The sequence below is a fragment of the Zonotrichia albicollis genome, chromosome 1, assembly GCF_047830755.1.
Source record: "Zonotrichia albicollis isolate bZonAlb1 chromosome 1, bZonAlb1.hap1, whole genome shotgun sequence".
In the NCBI taxonomy this organism is placed as follows: Eukaryota; Metazoa; Chordata; class Aves; order Passeriformes; family Passerellidae; genus Zonotrichia; species Zonotrichia albicollis.
The window spans coordinates 67,620,589-67,640,046 of record NC_133819.1 but is presented as its reverse complement, the minus strand read 5'-3'; the positions used below and the strand labels follow the sequence as shown (position 1 = coordinate 67,640,046).

The 19,458-nt window shown below is 41.2% G+C and overlaps 1 protein-coding gene across 4 annotated transcripts in view; it reads right to left on the bottom strand.

Moving 5' to 3' along the window:
* Positions 1-5,153, bottom strand: part of LOC102074332 (uncharacterized) — a 180,475-nt gene extending 175,322 nt beyond the window's left edge. For 2 of the 4 annotated variants that reach the window (XM_074543821.1, XM_074543811.1), the window contains exon 1: positions 4,928-5,150. The gene's annotated coding sequence lies outside the window, so the exon portion shown is untranslated. Of the gene's footprint in view, positions 1-4,927 lie in introns of all 4 variants that reach the window. The other 2 variants (XM_074543834.1, XM_074543825.1) reach the window with 2 other exon arrangements.
* Between the last annotated feature and the right edge of the window lie 14,305 nt (positions 5,154-19,458).

The following is a 19,458-nucleotide window of genomic DNA, read 5'->3' as shown; positions in this document are numbered from 1 at the left end:
TGCTCCTGGCTTTCCAGTAAAAACTGTCACATGTTAAGAGACTCACATCTTCTCAGATCCTCCTGCTACCTCTTGTCCATCATTATCCCAGATTAATGCCTGTACCTCCTTTGTTCTGCAACAGCCTTTGCTGACAGTTCTCCAAAAAAGTATTTTGCTGTACTGCATGTTGAGAAATGCATGCCACCAACCATCCTTCTCATTTAAGTTACCACAGAGCAGTCACATCATGCCATTTTCTCTGGGTCATTTGTGCAATGTCAGGTAAGGCAGGATGTGACTCAGCCATGACTGGCTTCAGAAGTAGGACTCTGAAATCATCTGGTTTCAGTCTACTTTGGGAATTCTTGGGACTGACAGATAAAGGAAAGTGAACCAAGAGAAAATTAATGATAGATGCTCTAAATCTTGGTCTTCTACAAGGCCTCCATGTACCCCTTCCTCAGAAGACATTGATTCTGTAGTGCTCTGAAGGTTATAGGAGATTGGGGAACTTGATTTTTCCTCTCTTTCTATTTCCTTTTTTTCCCTGTTCCACAGAATAAATCTTCCTTTCCTCCAGCTCTAGGCTGTTTAATGTTAGAAAGCAATTTTTCTGTCAGCAGCACCCGGAAAAACTCTTCCCAGACAGAAGATCCTATCTCCTCTTTCCCTTCTAGCGAGGGTGGCTTGGAAACCACCTTGTCATGAACCAGGCCTCAGCCTCCACCTTTGCTTTGAGACAAATCCTTGTTAAACTTTGCCTAAGGATGTCCTGTGCTCTGAAGGATGGCTTGAGGCCATCCTTCACAAAAGCCAGAGAACCTTGCTTTAACATTCCTAATCTCAGAGATACACACAAACATACACTAAAGTTCTGATCAAGGCCGTGGAAGGCTGCATCTCTTATACATTTTTAATTATAATATCAAACATAAGATACACAAGTTCACATTCCTTCAGCCTAGAAAGTCACTTTTTCCTAAATGATATCACAGCCTCTCTTACACAGTGTCGTGAAGGTGAATTAATTTCATACCACTAAATTTCATAGAACTGAGCTGAACCTTACATGACTTGCATATGGATGCCAGGTATAGCCACAATTTAATCCTTTGCTATTCATGAAAACAAAGTGCATACGCCTTTATCAATTCTATTGATCCAAACTAATATTTTCATGGAATACTTGGCATTAAGACAAAATATTTATACCCAAAATAAGAAAAGCGATACGTTTCTTTTCCATACATTGTTTTATCTATCTCACTGGGTCCCTCCCATTGAGTTTTCTTAGACTGATATGATTCACAAATTGCCCTGCAAATATGGTTCTCCCATACAGACCTACTTGCACAAGGTGACCCCCTAAAAGGTGCAACAGGTCCAAAGAGGGGACAGAATGACAAGAGAGGAAAGAAATCAGAAGTATATAATAACCTTTTAGGACAATTCCCACCATTTTCCCAGGTAAACATGTCTGATATGAGCACTTCAATCATGCACAGATAGATGACACATTTGTGTGTGGGCAGAGGATGAAATTGGGTGTGGACTGCGTGCCTCTGCAACAGACACAGTGATAGGTCTAACTCAGCACCAGGGGCACTGAGTCATCTGTTCAGAGCTTAGAGTTCTTCATCATTCCCTTTATCACATGGAAAAATCCTGGCTGGATTGCCTGAAAATTTTTCCTTGCTGGCTGGGGCCCAATCTGAGAGAAAGGCCAACAGCACAGCAGGATTTAGACACACTTGGAAACCCTCCCCAAAGTCCACTGATTTGTGGAAAGGGATTGCATACCGTCACAATAACATTGAGCACTCAGAAATGTTATTTTACTTCTTTCATCCTTCTGCAGAATGAACATAGGTGAAAATACACGGGCTTGTATCTTAAGTGACACTTGAAGGATTGAGCTCAGAGGCAATTGAAAAATCCAAGCATCTATCAGTGTATGGAAGTGTGTAGAGAAAAAGCAATATCTAATTTTGGGCAATGATCACCACGATCACCACAGATGCTGACCATGAGTAAACATCTCTATATTCTGAAATCATGCCCAGCATCAGTTTCACATTTTCTTTTTCCTACCTTTTCAACACAAATTGGTAAATTAGCTGCATGCCAGCAAACCCGGTGGCATGATGGCAGAGATGTACTCCCTTATTCTCAAAGCAAAAATACAACTACAGCCAATCTTAACAGCCTGAGCCAAAAAAAACCTCAGAAAATCTTATGAAGACATGACAATATCACACAATAACACCACAAGTAAGATAGCTGTCGTGGCTTTACTTCTTGTACCACCTCGTAAGACCATGGCAAAAATCTGGTATATATAAATATTCCTGCTGTAGGCAGGAAGAAAAAATATATTGTTACTGCATAACTTCCAGATGCAGGCCTTGACCATTACACACATGCAGTCAAGTGAAAAACATTATAGGAGGAGTATTATGTATTATAGAGGAATTATATTACCAACACTCCTAACAAGGGGGGAAAAAAGGTGGTGCTTGTTAGAATAGGTATTGTTCTCAATTCTCCCCCAGCAGGTAAAACTTACACACGCTGCGGCAAGAGTGGGTTGCAGGGGATGAGCAACCAGAGGAGTGGCTGATTAGCCCCTCCAGTCGAGAAGTAGCTGATTAAATGTGCCAAGTTCAAGGCTCTAGGCTGGAGGTCAAGTCCATCTTTATGTCCTGTCCTCCTGCTTTTGGTGTCACTCAGAAGTGGCTTCTGCATTAGTAAAACCTTTCAGATCAGATTGATAATGTTGGTATCTAACTCTCCTCTTAGCATCTGGCTTTGTAGTAACCTTAATTGATAATCAAGTTCTCAGAGAATGTTTTGTCTGTTGAAGAAAGCAAAGTTTCTATTACAGCTTAGAGAGCTTATCCCCTTCCTGCCTAATGCAGGATTTCTTTTTCTTTTTGCTGAAACAGCTGGAGACCACCACCACCACCATAGGAGACTGGGAAGTGAACTGGATGAACTCTGAATCTAACATAAATCACAGTTTCTATTCTCTCAAAAAAGCATGATCAAATGATTAATGATGAGAGTGAACCATAGCTGAGACATAGGCTGATCCCAGAAAGTGAGTCAAACCCGAAAGTTCACCAGCACAGATCATTATATCAATACCAAAGATCAATTTGGTCAGAAGGTTCCTAAAACAGAAGTCAGAGTGAATGACTAAAATCTGGGTAGACAAGATCCTGCAGCAGCCATCAGATAAAATCAGTTAAAAGTGCAGTTTGTTACAGAAGTCAGCCAGCTCCCTGCATGTCCCAACAACGGTACCCCCAAAAATGCAAGCCCCAGCTGCATGTAAATAGACAGATCAGTTCTTCACATACACCCTGGCTGCCTCTCATTAGCATGAAGCCTACATGTATTATCATGGTTTGTAGAGGTCTGACAACAGAAGCCCGAGCAATGTTATCTCAAGGATTCCTTGTGCCCCCCAGGCGCTCTCCGTGCCCTCCACTGTCTTTGTGCAGCAGTTGGACCATGAGCTGACTGCAAAGGGAGCCCTTTGTTCTCTTTGCAGAAAACGTGTGAGTGACGACAGCAGCAGGAATAATAAATATAAATGGTATTACGCACACATGCAAACATCCCTGCGGAAAATTCAGCCATAGGGTGAATACCCAAATTTTACTTGTCACTTAGCTATTTATAAAGTCAAAGAGACTCAGAAATAGCAAAAATTACTTATTCTTGCCAAAAACATCTCCCAGAGTGGACAGCCCCAGGGGCTGAGATCTGAGCTCTGCTCCAAACAGCAGCAGAACCTCCCCAGCGGGGAATTCCCAAAACAGGAAAGATACCCCAGAGCTGACACAAAGCCAGGAGATTTGGCTCCCACGCCAGACTTCCTCCAGCTGTCAAGACAAGTGTGTCATGGTTTAAAAACCTGCTGTACTCTGGCTATTTCCTGCTCGAGCTGTGGCAGGCTGGGCAACAACAAGAGGAGCTCAAGGGCTCTGTTGAGCATCTCTGGCCCGAGATCAGAAACACGCACCCAGCCCCATCCTCTCCAGTGGCATCCAGAACTGCATGGCACTGCAGACAAGGTCTTTTATCAGTCCCTGTAAGCCTTCCACCACCCTTTTTGTAGTAATGCTTATATGGCATTACTCAAGAGTTCATCTGTCACTCTGCTGGCTGCACTCCTCCTTGCCACCACTCCCCTCAGAGCCATACCTGTGAATTACCTTTTGCTTCCAAGGTATAAGAAACATCCTTTTGGGGTCAGCACCCTGCTGGGGATTATAAGCATGCAAACTGAAGCTTTAAGCAAGTCCATGCATCACTGAGGTTGTATCTTCAAGGGATGGAGTAAACCCTGAGGAGGGGTGATTTTATCTGTTGATAAAGAGTGGGCAGAGAGAGATCTGCAAGCTGTCCCAGGCCAGTATAGACTCAGGCTTTAAAAGTCCCATGTGGTTAAACAATGACTTATGGCTGATCCCTACCTTGCCTGTCAACACTTACCACTGTTTTGCATCCATACCCTTGCTAGAGCACAACTGAAGACCACAAGAAGGGGTAGAAGTGAAAAACATTAATTTAGAACACACCACAGCTCACTCAGCTCCTATGCAAAACAGAAAATCTTGAAGCAGTGGATATTTACAACTTCTTAAAATTAAACTTAAATATAATTCAAGTTGGGTTTTTTTTCCATCAACTGCAAAAGAAGAATTAATTGGAGGAGTATAAACTGAATGCTAGGAGGGTCTCAAAAAACCTGTGTTGGGTTTTTTTGCACCCAAGCCTATTCAAAAGAATACATGTAAATATATGCATAGGAAACAATACCTAGATGCACATTTCCAAACGTGCATAAATATTCAGTAGAGTGCTCCTCTACTGTGGCCTCCTTTTAAATACAGCTTTAAAATCCTTCATGAGTTGAGATGCAGACCCAGCTTACCTTCCTACTTCCCAGCTTCTCTTCACCTTTTGAAACCAAATCCTCCCTGCTGTCTCTATGGTGACAGTGACGTCCACGTCCCCCTGACGAGATGGCTGCTGGCACGCACATCAGGTGCCAGAGCAAATCAGCCAGCAACAGAAACCTCTCCAGCTCCTCCATGGGATGCTCTTCTCCAGAACTCAGACAAACAACCTGGTAAAGAAAACAGGGCTCAGCCACCATTCTATGCCTGAAAGAGTGGGTAACTGGGTCTAAAATATTTTTTTTTATTTTTTTCTTCAATAATAATTACTGCTGCTTAGGAAATAAATGTGATAGCACTGCTATCAAAAAGCACATCTGGATAACCTACAGAGAATGAACTAATCAAAGGTAATTTCTGCCAGAGGGTTTGACAGTGAGAAGATACTTGCGTCATGAAGCAGAAGTAGCTGATAAGCAGCATGATGTAAAACCTCCTGCAATGTCCATCCACCTGGCACATGGAACCAGCAGTGACAGAAGGATGTTTCTTGGCACATGGTTAGCAGAGAGAGGAGCAAGAGGGGAGATTTTTATCAAGAGCTAAGTGAGAAGCAACAGGTGGGGCCTGCAAAGGAGTGCCTTTCAGGCAGCCACAGAAGGTGGCTCCAGTGACTTTCTCTCCTTAGGAGAGACACAGTGAGTCACTGGGGTTGCAGAACATCAGCTACTATATACAGCCCTTGTTTTATTTTATGGTGTTTGACAGCCTCGTTGCTAAAACACAACCCCACTGTAACATGCTGTCCTGTAGCACCCTATAGGCACAGCAAAGGATGTCCAGTCCCCACTAGCTCTTCCCTTCTGACTGCCCAGATGGGGGAATATGTGCCAGGGAAGCAACTTTGGCTTTCTGCCACAGAATACTGCCAGCACCAGCTGATACTGCACTCACTGTAGTTGCTCTAGATGGTCTTTATACTCAATGACTTTTTCTAAGTCTGCAGCTGAAGGTCACTGCTCTGTGTCACTGCAACCCTGCTCCCCAATGTCGGGGAGGAGATGAAGGTGTTTGTGGAAACAGGCCTTGCCCTGAGGATTTTAACTGTGCAAGAAACTCTGCTGCAATCAGCTAAGTTCAATTCTTCTCTGATAAAGTCATCTGCTCAAAACTTAAGGGTCCTATTCAATCCAGATAGATATTTGGAAAATTAAATACAGACTTCGATTAGTCCCATATTTCCCTAGGCTTTCATGTCCTTTTTCACTGATCAGACAAAAAAAGAGATAGTCCATCATCCTAAAGATGAAAATTGAAATGGCCAAGCACTTTAGGAATAACCCAGAAAAGCAATAATAATTTTTAAAAGCAATAAATACAATAGTATATGACTAAAACTTGCATTGCTGTAATGCATGCTAAAGATCTAGTCCCCAGAGTGGGTTACTGATGTACCATACCCATTGTTTGGATTTTTTCCCCTGTGTTTTCTTGTTCTTATTTATCTATCACCTCTTTCTAGCACTTGGATTGTATATGCTTGGAATTAGAAAGTACTTGCTGCTCTGCATGCTGCCCTTCTCATGCTTGGTTGCTGGGACGTGCCTGAGACTTTTGATGCTACAGTAATATAAAAACAAGGCAGTTTGAGAAGAAATACAAGGAAAGTCCAAAACAAGACAGTATTACAAGACTGACTTGCATATTTAACCCCTGAGAAGTAAGAACTGCATCCGAATGATGCAATGCCTCAGTCTGCACAATTAGTAGGGACAGAAATTATCTTTTCATCCAAATTAATGGAGCTTTCTTTGAATTTTCCTCCTCATGGGAACACCAGTTATAGTTGTGCTGCAGCAGAACAATAGATTTGTGTTTAAACAACCACAACAGAAGCAGAGGCACAGAAAGATCTGTCTCTCCTAGTTGATACAGGATTAATTTCTATTTCACAGCAAGGAGATATAAAAAGCATCCCAATCAAATATCAGGGTGCCTAAGTCACTGGAATAAGCAGGGTTGTATTTCCTGTTGTCAGAGTTGCACAGGTGCCTGTAAGTCCCTTTCCATCAGGGGCTTACAGAGAGGCCCAGCAATGCAACAGAGAAAAGCAGAGGTAATTTGGGCAGGTCCATCAGCCAAGGGAGTACTGGGAAGACCCAGGAAACCAAGGCATAACTAAAAACATTCCTTCTCCAGTCTCCAGAGATGTTCAGCAGCAGAAAGTGACCGCAGGGTGCAGCAGTGTCAGGGTGAGAGCACACAGAGCTGCCCCACAGTAAGGGCAGGCTCCACTGAAAGTGAGACTACCACAGTGCACTGCAGGACAGAGATCAGTCTCCAAGGGCTGACCTGTAACTCACACAAAAGTTTAACAAGAAAAGCACCACAAGAAGAGGACCAGGCTTTAAAGAAACTCACTAACCAATGAAAGATAAACAGAAGTTTTAAACACAGCATCCCAAGCAAAATCTTTAATTCAATAATTTTGTGTATGAATACAAAAATTGATACCTGTGCATGTACACTGTGAAAAAAAATTTCAAGGGATTTTATACTTGGACTTATTGAGGTTATTCACTTGGACTTATTGAGGTTATAAAGTCATCTTTCAAAGAGACTCCCTTCTCAGTCTGCATCCATTTGATATTTCACAGGTATTAAAACACTATGCTATCTAGACTTCAGAATTTAGATCTCATAACACCAATAATGCACATGGTTAAGCATCATGTATTGCATACCACAACTCTTTACACTGTTGAGAGCATTTTTGTATTCTGTGGCCACATCTGACTGGATGACTTTTAGGATTCTTTCGTTTCTAAGTCTTGTCTCTGGCCTTTTGCTGTTTTCATGCTTTTAAAGTTTCTAATGGCAACAGTTTAACACACTTCTAATTGGAAATGCACAAAAATAATTAAAATAGGGTGGGTTCTTTAATATAAAAAAGCTATAATTACGCCTTTTGCTTTGTTTGACAAAGCTATGATTTTTACCAAAACACATGACCAGCCCTCGGGTGGTCTATTCACAGCAAACAATGTATTGTCCTGGGCACACAAGACAGACAAGATGTTGTTTAATTGAGACTCAGACTTCATTTACTTAACTTTTATGGAAACCACCAGCATTAACTTGTAGAGGATGCACCATTATTTCTTCTTTCATCAGCTGAGCATCATCAAAGGTTGCCATCAACAGCTGCTTCTTTCTCATGCACTCAGTTGCATTCATCCCTGGGACACTACAGCTCTCTTTGTATAGGGGTTAAAAAGCCAGAGGGAAGAGGTTTTTTCCTCATTGCACCAGACATACAGAAATACACAAAATCTATTGCCGCGTTCTCCAAAAGGTTTCTTTCCTGAAGTCCAACCTTAGTTCTCAAGACAGTGAAAGTTTAGTTCCTCTCTTTCTTGGAGCCTGAACCCAGATAAGTCATTAGAAGATGAGCAACTCCTAAAACAGGTGAAAAATTCCATCTCTACAATCACAAAGCAGTCCTCCACCACTTCTAGATAGCTTTATTATCAGACATAATAATACAAAGCTAATGAATGATTTCCACCATTCTCAGAGTCAGAAAGGTTTGTAAGTGACCATCAAAAGCTGCTCAGATCAGTAAGGCACAAAGGCACTTCAAAGCACTTAACTTTGAAAACATCATTTTCATAAGAGGAGAGTTTGAAGACGTGTTATTGAACCTGTTTGAACAATTACTGGGCTGTTTTAGGCCGGATTGCACTACTGCACAGAAAAATGATCAAGAGACACAAACAGGTGATCTCCAGGCTTTTTATCGAAGACTCCATTTTCATGGAACTTGAGAGCTAAGTGAAGTGGGGTGAGTGGTGATGAGATGAGTTGTCATGACAAGGGAAGATGCTCACCAGGGCTGCCATCAAAACGGCTGGAGACTCCCTGGGCACTCCGGATCACTTTAAAACACAGCTGCCCACCATCCTTATGCTTGCAAACCTTACTCTGCAGCTGTGGCATCACGTGCCTGGGCAGCACAATTTCAGCTCATGTCTCCCTCAAGCAGAAGGTGACTTGGCCATGTCCATCTCATCCAACAGCTGTGCTCTCCTCAGTTTGAGTCTGCAGAGCCAGGGCACCCATGACAGCCCGTGTTTGTCCTACCTGCAGTGACACCACTCCACTGTGATGTGCCCTCTCCATCAATGCCTGTCTCTTCCTATCAGGAAAATACGACTGCATGCTCCATCCAGGAGTCAGCAGGAAAAACAGCATGTAGCCAACATGGATATCCATACACACAGTGGCTCAAGCCTAAGCTCAAATTCTGAGTCAATATGATGACATGGACTGTCCACAGCTCCCAGTATCCTGATCCCTGAAGTTGTTCACCAAGGGTTTGACATCTGTCAAGTGTGCTTCTATTTCACAGGACAAATTCAGAACAAGCACATGTAGCCACACAATTATGCCTGCCCATAAGGACTCAGATGTAACACATTTTCCCATTCCAGTATTATTGAAGAAACATTTCATTTTCAGTTGTGTTTTCAGAAGGCTAACAAGGGGCTCATGAATACATCAAAGCAAAGGCATATTATTCATTTACAACAAATGTTTCTGATTTCATTCCCTCTGACCATTCAGACAACACTTTATTAAAAAGCTAGAAAAAACTCTGATGTTTTTCAGGACTACCTCCCATAACCCTAGGTCCTGATCTATTTTACACAACACAATTTGCAGATTATTCACAGGACATGAAATGGAGCACAGGTTCCAGCTCTCTGGAAACCCGAGGTCTGTCAGGAAACCACCTTCCAGCTGAGATGGAGCCATCTCCAGCAAATGCAATCAGCTATGAAAACAGTGGGAAGTACACTGTTCTACACGCATTGAAAATATATACCCTTAAGGGTCTCACACAAACTGCACCTTTGGTTGACTTCTGAATGGAGTCTCCAGGTGGTTAAAGCACTGACATTGCATTATTTACGGTGATTGAAATGTATCTAAGTAGTGCTTAGCAATAGAATTTACACAAAGACACTTGATGGAAAAAATAAGGGGGGGGGGGGGAGGAGGCTGTTTACAAAACAAGTTACAGTAATAAAGCTGCTAGGCTGAGCCAAGAGACCTCTTAGTAAATCATTTATTCCGCAGTTTGACAATATTTACAAAGGTTTTTACATGAATTATTTACTCAAGCTTTTATAACTTGTAACGTACTGTACACAAAACAGCAAAAACACATTAGAGCTACAAACCTGGGAACATACAGTTATGCAATGACAGATGGTGGAAAGGGCTCTGACAAAGGGAAGTTTACAACTAACACAAGCAACAGCCTTTTCTATCTGTCATCAATAAAGGGCTGAGGACTAGCAGGAAAATGTGATTCAAGGAAACAAGACGTTTTTCAAATGCAACATTCTTTGTGATTGCTGGATTTGGTTATTTTAAAAGGAGCCTTTTGTTTTGAATGTCTAATTCTAAGAATTACCATTTCAGTGAGTTACCACCAACCAATGAAAGGCTGTATAGCACAAAAGCCAGAGTCACATGAAGGAAACCCTGCATCTCTGCTGCTTACCCTGTGAGCTTTAGCTCAATTCAAGTGATACTGTGTATATATATAACAAGTGTGCCCAGTGACACCACATGTATTAGTGCCTGTATCAGGAAATTTTGTGCACAATACTCTAAATGAGACATTAATTTCACAAAACATTTATAAGTGGGATAAAAAAGAAGAGTAGAAGGGCATAGGGAAAGCTTGCAGACCCTATATTGAAGATGGAGAACAGCGACAAGCACAGTACCTGATGTGCAGCAAAGAGCCCTCAGCACCTGGAACTCTCTACAAAGGACTGGCTCATCCATCCCCATCTCTTACTGCCCAGCATCAGTGAACCAAACAATGGCTTTTAACACCAGTCACTTTTCATGCCATGAGAAATTATATTTAGGTTAGGTATTAGGAAGAAATTCTTCACTGTGAGTGTGGTGAGATGCTGGAGCAGGTTGCCCTGTGGATGCCCTACCCTTGCAAGTGCCCAAAGCCAGGTTGGATGAGGCTTTCAATCACCTGGTCTAGTGCAAGGTGTCCCAGCCCATTGCAGGGGGCTGAAACTAGATGACCTTTAAGGTCCCTTCAAATCCCATCCATTCTATCACTCTATGATTACACTTCAGCCTGGTCTCCATCTGCCAAAAAATTAAAAGAAAAGGAACACTACCCCCTCAGTAACCAAGTCACAGGATTTGCTGGCACCATCACAGCATATTCAGCCTTTCCTCCTCAGCTTGGAGCCCCACACAACACACGACCACCTTCGTGCTACTCCCTGATGGAAGGCAAGGGATATCCCCACACCTGGCACAGGGAGTGTTAGAGATATACCAAAAACCTTTCCCTAGAGAAAACTCTGTTGGGGCACAGCAACCACCACACATCCTCCTCCCATCTGTCATTCAGGTTGGAATGTGGCATACAAGGGACCTACTCCTCCTCATTGACTTGAGAACTAACAGATATTTAAGATGAGAGGCAGGCTGAAGGATGAGCTCAGGACAGCTGGGATCAGCGCAACCAAGGCATGAAGTCTAAAAGCTGGGGCTTTAACAGGCCCAAAGGAAGCCATTACCTGTGCAGACAGCACAGGTGAAGCTGTGGATATTAACATGAAGGAGCCAGGGTGTTGTCTGAAATGCCTGAAAGGGGCACTCAAAAGGAGTAGAAATGTCACACATCCAGCAGCCTGATGTCCCCTACAACAGGACCAAAAAATCATTTGTTATCTCATTTTTCTAAAAACTCTTTTCCCAAAGAAACAGCAGCTTAGGACTTTTTTTGGTATTAGTCTTTTGTCCACATTACCTTACTGCCAAATCTATAGTCTGAACAACCGGGCTAAGATTTCAAAACATGAAAGAGAATATATCAGGACATTCCAATGCCAAGAAAAAATAACAGACCCAGGTGAAAGGGTAAGATGGTAGCAGGAAACACCAAAATACAGTTATAAATGTAAGCAGAAATGCAAACAATTCTTTGTCTAGATGAATTAGAGAACTAAAGTCTGGATGCAGCACAGGTGAAACACTGTGCCACAGACTGTACAGCACAGGTTGTGGTTAGGCAGTCTGATAACTTATTGCCAATTACTACAGAGACAACAGCCACTATCTCATTCTGCCATGTCAAATCAACCTTTGATGCACAGCTAGAATAGCAAGCATGAGCACAGATGCAGGTACAATAAAACTAGAAAAAGCACATAGAGGGAAAGCAAGAAGATCAAAGATATTGAATGGTTTCTGTCTAAGAAACAATTAGATAGTCTGGAATTCTTTGACTGCAAAACAGATCTGAGGGGGGCATCTGGCAGATCTATAAAACAGCACGAGGTTTGGAAAAAACAGCATTGCTCACAGTTTGTTGTAATGCAAGAACTACTGGTCACCCAATGAAATAATCAGGTAGTAGATCTGAAATAGAGGAGCACTGCCTGCACATGGCATGGTTAAGTACTCATGTCACAAGATATTATGGCTAGCACAAGTTTACACAGGCTTAAAAACGGGCAAAATCCTGGAAGAGAAGTGGAAGAGAAGCCCAGCAAAGCCTTTGAACACACACATATTACCACTTGCTCAGGGAGTCTCTAAGATTAGAAACACACATTGAGGAAAGATTTTGGAGATGCCAGTTGCTATTAGCACTTTTGCATGATGAGAAACCAAGGAGCAGTGCCTATTGTGGGGATAATTTGATTTTCTTGAATGTTCACTTTAGTCCTTTTCAAAGTGAAGATGAAACGAGTAGAAGGAGTTGGATGGTCTGTACAGGCTCAGATCAAAGGAGGGGAGGGAACACACTCCTCCAAGTTGGCTACCTAAACATGACATTTAAGATGATTTCTAGAACCGTGGTTGTGTTCAAGAAAGACTATAAAGATATTCAAATGCACTGTAACTAGAGCAGGTGAAAAAAAGAAAGAGGAATTGGACAAGAAAACATCCACTAGATCCCCACTTTGGTAACAAGACAAAGCTTCATTGAGAGGCTCTCAGGTAAATGACAGAAAGCTCCAATCACCAGCTGAAGTTCACAAGCTTAATTTTGTTTTTCTTCAGGTCTTAGCATGCTGTAGGTCTAATAGTAACGGATTTTTTATTTTTAATTTTTTCCCTCCTTTTTTGACACTTCCAATTTTCCTCCTGCTGGTTTCTGAGGATCGTTCCCTGGAGGCAGACGTGTATCCTCACCCTTATTAACTGCTTTTGAAATATTGCCACTATAGTCAGGAGCCATGCTATTGACTGAATTGCTCCAGAGTCCATTCCTGATATCTGGTGAACATGTGCCCCTCAGAGAAGTTCCTGCTCCTGGGTACTCCTCATCTGCATGATGGAGAGAGATGTTAATGTGATTTATATGAGGACAAAGCATGCAAAGCATCCACAGATCACAGCAGAAGGATCTGAAACTCCATAAGCTGCAGATGGTCACCACTGGCTTCTCTTAAGTAAGGTAAGAGAGTCACATAGATTAACAAATCACATGCCAAGGGGCTGCATGGCACCAGAGACTTCTCTAAGTGCTCCTTCAGCCTGAAGGTGTCAAGACAAACCTCAGCTCACTAATTTTTAATACATTAATGCTTCAGAAAATTGAGCATACCTGTGAAAATACGGTATTTTCTGGTTGAGTTTTAAAAGAGTGGGTATACGAGAAACATAAGTGCAGCTGGTATCAGACCAACTGGTGTCAAAAATCTCCTAACATGAAACAATTTTTGTGAAATAAAATTCTTACCCAGTGACTGCCACAGGCTGTAAACATAGCCAGAGACCCAATAAGATATTCTTTTTTCTACTTTTCTCCTGTTAGTAAACTTCTGTTCAGGTATGCATTTCAGATAAAGCTCTAAATAGTACCACCTCACACCGTCACAAGACCGGTTACAAGGGAATCCTTCATGACTTATGATTATAAATTCTAGGACCAATGCCACAGATTTGGCAAGAGTACCCATGTACTTCTATGTTCAAATAATTACTCATTACAAGGACTGTTCCTAACACAACACAGAATCAAATTAAATAATAACAGTTTGCAGTAGCAGGCTACCCTTAATTGATCTAGAGTAGGTGTTGGTACACTGCATTTCTGATTGTCGACATTTTAGACATAATTGTGGTTTCTTTAAATGAATAAGGTGTTACACCTCATGTAAAGTCCTTTTTTTATACCAAGCTGGACTGCAAGCATGTGTTAATCTCAGTGCAGTCAGAAGGAATGGAATTTTCCAGGAGATTTTAATCCTGTAAATAATGGTATCATCAAGAACCATACATGACTCCACAGGGAACTCTAAATATTAAGATTGGTAGTAAAATCATTGGTTGTTCCAAGCTATTCAGCATATCATGGAGCCCTAAAAAGTTAATGACAGTTAGTTAAGCTACAGATGGACCAAACATTAGCCAGTTTGTTGAAAATTTTGTTGAAAATAACACTTAACACTGTGGGGGAACAATCCTCAAGTACTGAAATGAGCCTTTTTGATCTCTAATTTCTAATCACAATAATAAATTTTTTTGTGAGGTCTAACAGTTAAGGTTTTTTGAATGCATAGCAATGACTCCAAAAAATCCTAACAGGAGCACTGTAATTCTTAAAAGCAAAGGAAATGGTTGGGCCTCTCGATTTCAAATCTTCCAAATTTCCTAGAAAGTGGTCTAGATAACTTGAAAGCCTAAAGCAATCTTTTGTTTTGTGCTTTTTGCTGCCCCTGGGAAATTTGGGTGCCCTTGACACCAAGCAGACACTGCATCCACATACCCACTGGTTCTTATTGCCAGTGGGAAGGGGCACCCACCAGCAAGGGGGCTGGCAGGTAGCAGCATCAGGGGGCTTGGCAGGTGACAGCAAGGAGTGCTGGTGAGATGCTGCAAACACCAGCACAGCTGGAATTAGCTGGGACACAGCTGGTTTGCTGTAGCAATGCAGGCTCACACCAAAGGAGCCAGAGAAATTGTAGGTGGCCAAATGAGGGAGGGGAAGGAGGTCACCTGGTAGGCTTTCCTCACACGGTTGGAAGAATTCTACATTTAAAGAACAAAAAAAAAAAAAAAGGCAAAAACAAAACAAAAAAAAATCCTACACCAGAAGAAATTAGTGAAACCCCGCTGATCTTACCAAGTTGTTCATGGACAAGAGATCCCCTTCCACAAAACTATGAGATGGCATTTTTCCTATTGCTGTGCAGAATAAAACCATGTTCAGATCCTGACAGCTGTAGTGGTTTTTCCATCCCTCTAACAAATTCTTTGTTGAAATGTAATACATCCAACACAAGCTGCTACTGCAATAGTCCCATCACAGTATTCTTTCAAATACCTTATGAAACCAGTGAGGAAGTATTAGTCTCATAGCAGAAACATATTGTCAATGTTTTCTGTTCCTGAATTTCTCCATAGTTTTGAATACTTCTGACAGTTTAATAAGACAAGTAAATAGCACATTTTGTATGCCAATGTTTTTCACGTTTTTACACACACCTTCTTTTGTAGGAGCACACTGAGTGTCCCAATGCATAGGAGGGAAAAGAGAGCTCAACTTTTACATCTGCTTTCTTCAAGGTTTCAAAATTTCCTCATCAAAAATAATTATTTTTATCTGGTCTTCACAAAGCAAAACACTGATAGCAACTTCTACTTAAATGAGTGAAAGAAAAAATGTCAGTGACTTTTTGAAGGCTAAGCTTAGAAACCAATACTTTGTATTTAACAAAAAATGCCCATTAAAACTCCAATCCCAAGATTATACAGAAGGTTTATGTCACCTCTACCAAAACACATTATTTAAGAATTCCATTCCAAACAAGCAGATAACACTTCCATCTCTACTTTTGCATACATTCACATATTAATGCATCCATTCCAACAATTCAATGATAAAAAAAACTTCCCCACTACTGTGCTAACAAGCTTCATAAGTGTAGTGACAGTGCTGCTAAATTAAGTATACTTTGGGCTAATTTTACATTTTTATCACAATACTGGAGAAGTATTAGGAAGCTATTATTTTGTCAGCTTTCTCATTTAGCAAAGCAGCTTCAATTTATTAACAGTGTGGAGTGTGAATGAATCAATATGTTTCATTGGGCAATGTGTCATTTGTTAATCGGATATTGATGAGATTATTGACGCGCAGCTAATTAATCTCCAACCCTGTGCTAGCCTTCATATGTTTCCTTAATTATGTTCTTCATCTTAGTCTTCCAACTTTGGCATGCAGACGCCGGCTTGTAGACAGTGAGTGAAGTAAGCTGTCAGAGTGTTTTTTCACACATTTACAATCCCTTGGCAGCAAAATTATTTTCCTACTTGTAAATAGGTATCAAACAAATATTTAATAATATTTGCCAGAAGATTGATATTGATTTGGCAGGGAGTCACTCCAAATTAGCTTAGCAAGAGATCTTGCATCAGAAGAAGCGTGCTTAAATAGATATATCTAACGAGCATTAAATAATTATGAAACTATAAACCTGTAATCATTGGGAAGTACTAAAACTGCTTCTCTGCAGTCATTATCATTGAACTCCTAGCTAAAGAGACATTCTATAACAGTTTAAGTTTTCTCTTCTTGCTGCAAGACAACAAATATATTTTGCACTTTCTTTTACCAGATCGCCAAGTTTAGCAAAAGAAAAGCTGCCTTTTTCCTGAGATGTAAAAAACAGGAATAATTTCACAGGGTGTGACAGGGGTCACACACCCTAATTTTCTGGGGTCCCAGCAGAGGCCTGGCTGAGGAGGGAGCAGGCGGGGTTAGGTCGTTTTTGAGCATCCCCTTCTGGCTGTGGGCACAGCCCTGCAGTGGGACATGAAGATTTGCCAAGAGCTGTTTTGCCTATTTCAGCTGGAGTCAGCTGAGGACACCGGCATCCCAGGCGCCACGGACAAAGAAAGCTGCAACAACACAGCTCAGTGGGGTAGCGCTCAGCCAGAAACCCTTTGTGCTACCTACTCTGGCACAATAGCTTTAATGGAGATACAATTTGCATCAGACTTATTGTTGTCATATTTTTCACCCCACAAAAACACACCCAGCAGGGCTAGGAAGCAAAGTAATTCCCAGTAAGGCCTCAGCTGAGTAAAACACAGTGAATCTATGCCACTCAGTAAAAGGTCTTCTCCAAAGGGCAGAAATAAAGATTCTGAATACATTCTGATTTATGCAGAGTACCACTTAATGTGTCTACTTCACCTCTACAATATCTGCCCAAAGCTCCACAACATTTTATTTTTTTAAGGGAACTGGAGCATTCTAGAGTAGATTTATCAGTTGTCAGCTATAAGCAGATAAGAGGGCAAAGGCAGTTTTTATTCCCCTACTCTATTTCATGCTTAGCTTGATTTTTAAGAAGGAAGACAAAAAGAGATTTCATTGGTGGAGACATGGTGGACTGGTGATCCTAGTGCAATTAAAAACCTGCCTGGTATGCTCTTCTCACACAGGACTAACCTTAGTTCCTCAACTTTAGAGTCAGGCAGGAAATTTCCTTAGATCCATTCAGCAATGACTGGGGGAGTAATTTTTGTCCCTGCCTGTAACCACCAGGGCAATCTACCTTAGAAAATCTCCTGCTATTGCAGGGACCTAGGACACTGATGAGAGGACCTGCAGTAGAGTTCACCTCACCAGCCTCTGTAGCTTTCAGGAGGGGTTTGGCACAGCACCCCAGAGCTCCATACTGACAGGCACTCAGAGAAGGCAATTTTCTCTGGATTAGTCATGAGCTGTGATTACCAAGGCCTCACTGGATAACTCAGATAGTTCATTCCAGTCCCCTTCCAGGTAACCCTAAGCTTTAGGCTTCCTACTGGCATGACAGTTTGGAGAAGGTTAGGAGAGAACAGAGTCTGGTGCCTTGAGCCATGATTTGGGGTAGAAAGAAAGGTCAACTTATCCAACAGATAACAAAGAAAAGGTGGGGGATTTTCCAGGCCAGTTCAGAATTGGGCCTTCCAGATAGGAAGGATAATTGAAAATAAACTGTGAGGTGAAAAGGGTCCTTAAAGAACCATGGAAATCTTTCAGTACCTCTCCAAAAGCCCAGACAAGGGAACCATGAATGGTCCTTAGCTTTCAAAACAAAATCATTCAGATAACAAGTGATGACTCTGGGAGAATCCATGTTATCTGTGCATGTCTCAGGTATAAAAGCAGAATTACCATGTTTCCCCTAGTAATGTTTCATCTTCTTTTAAAAAAACAGCCTTAATGCTGCCACAGTGCTCCTAGTTTGTCTATTTTGAAAGAAAGCCAAAAAACATACACATAAGAACTGCACAGCTCACTGTGTCTTGCAAGTTTAATCAAATCCACTTGAATATATCCCTTATCTTACAGTACAAGGGTTCCTCCCCAAATAAAAGAAAATCAATGTCAATTTTTATTCCATATTTATAGAGATCCTTCTAAAGGGAATCAATGGGCTTCTAAATTTCAGATAACCAGCACTGACTTTGTCGGTAACCTTCAGCATCATAACAATATTCAGAGTTGCTCAGTTCATTTATTCAAAATGCTGACCAACAGGTTTGTGTTGTGATTTATTTTAGAGAAAGCAGGAATGATAAAAACTTCATTTGATTTGACACTACAGCAGTAATCGTCCTAATTGGCCCTTGTTTCTGTTTGTCATCTATAATAATTCTCTGCATAAATTATCATGTTTGACTACAGCATTTATGATCAGTGAGTTTCTTAATATGCCATTATAAAAACCTTTATAGTAATACATTTACTCAGTAAACTGAAAAAGCAACCCGAATGTAACACATTTTCTTTAAATGTTCTAGAAATAATGAAAATGATAAAAATACCTATATTTTTCCTGAGCATCCTGTACTGGTAAGTTATGATCTACAATGCCCTCTGTTCACAAGAGAATTCACAGGGTCCCAAAACAAAACAGTTAACCTTTACAACACCAAGTTAACCAGTCCACGCCAAATCTAGTCACATCGTGCCCCTTTTCCTTTAGAAGAAAAAGAAAAAATCCAGATCACAATATAAAAGTAAAACAAATTTTGCAATATTTTTTTTCAAAATACAGGTTCTTCTATCAATAGTCGCTTCTCAGTCAAACCAAAACCACAACATTATTTGCATATGGGAAAACTTTTCTCTGCGTGGAAGTGGGATTATTGATGGTGGTATTGGTGTTTCCTGTGGACATAACAGCCCTGGCAGAGCCATCCCACTCAATGGCCCTTCCCAGCTAATCAAGCTGTGGCAAAAACAACATGGCTTTTCAAGTGTATTGTCTATTCTGCTCCATCGGAAATCAGACATGGGATTTTATTCTATTTATAAGCCTTAAGACTTTGCCATCTATGAATGTAGTTGCAAAAGAAGATTATAATTTTCAAATATCTTGCACAGTTGCTACTTTGTGGGTCTAGTCTCAGTTTTTTCTAAAATGCTAGTGCTTGCTTGAATCTGATTTTCTATTTGTAGAGTGTTTTAAGAGAGTTGACAGCAATTACTTACTTTATTCCTAAA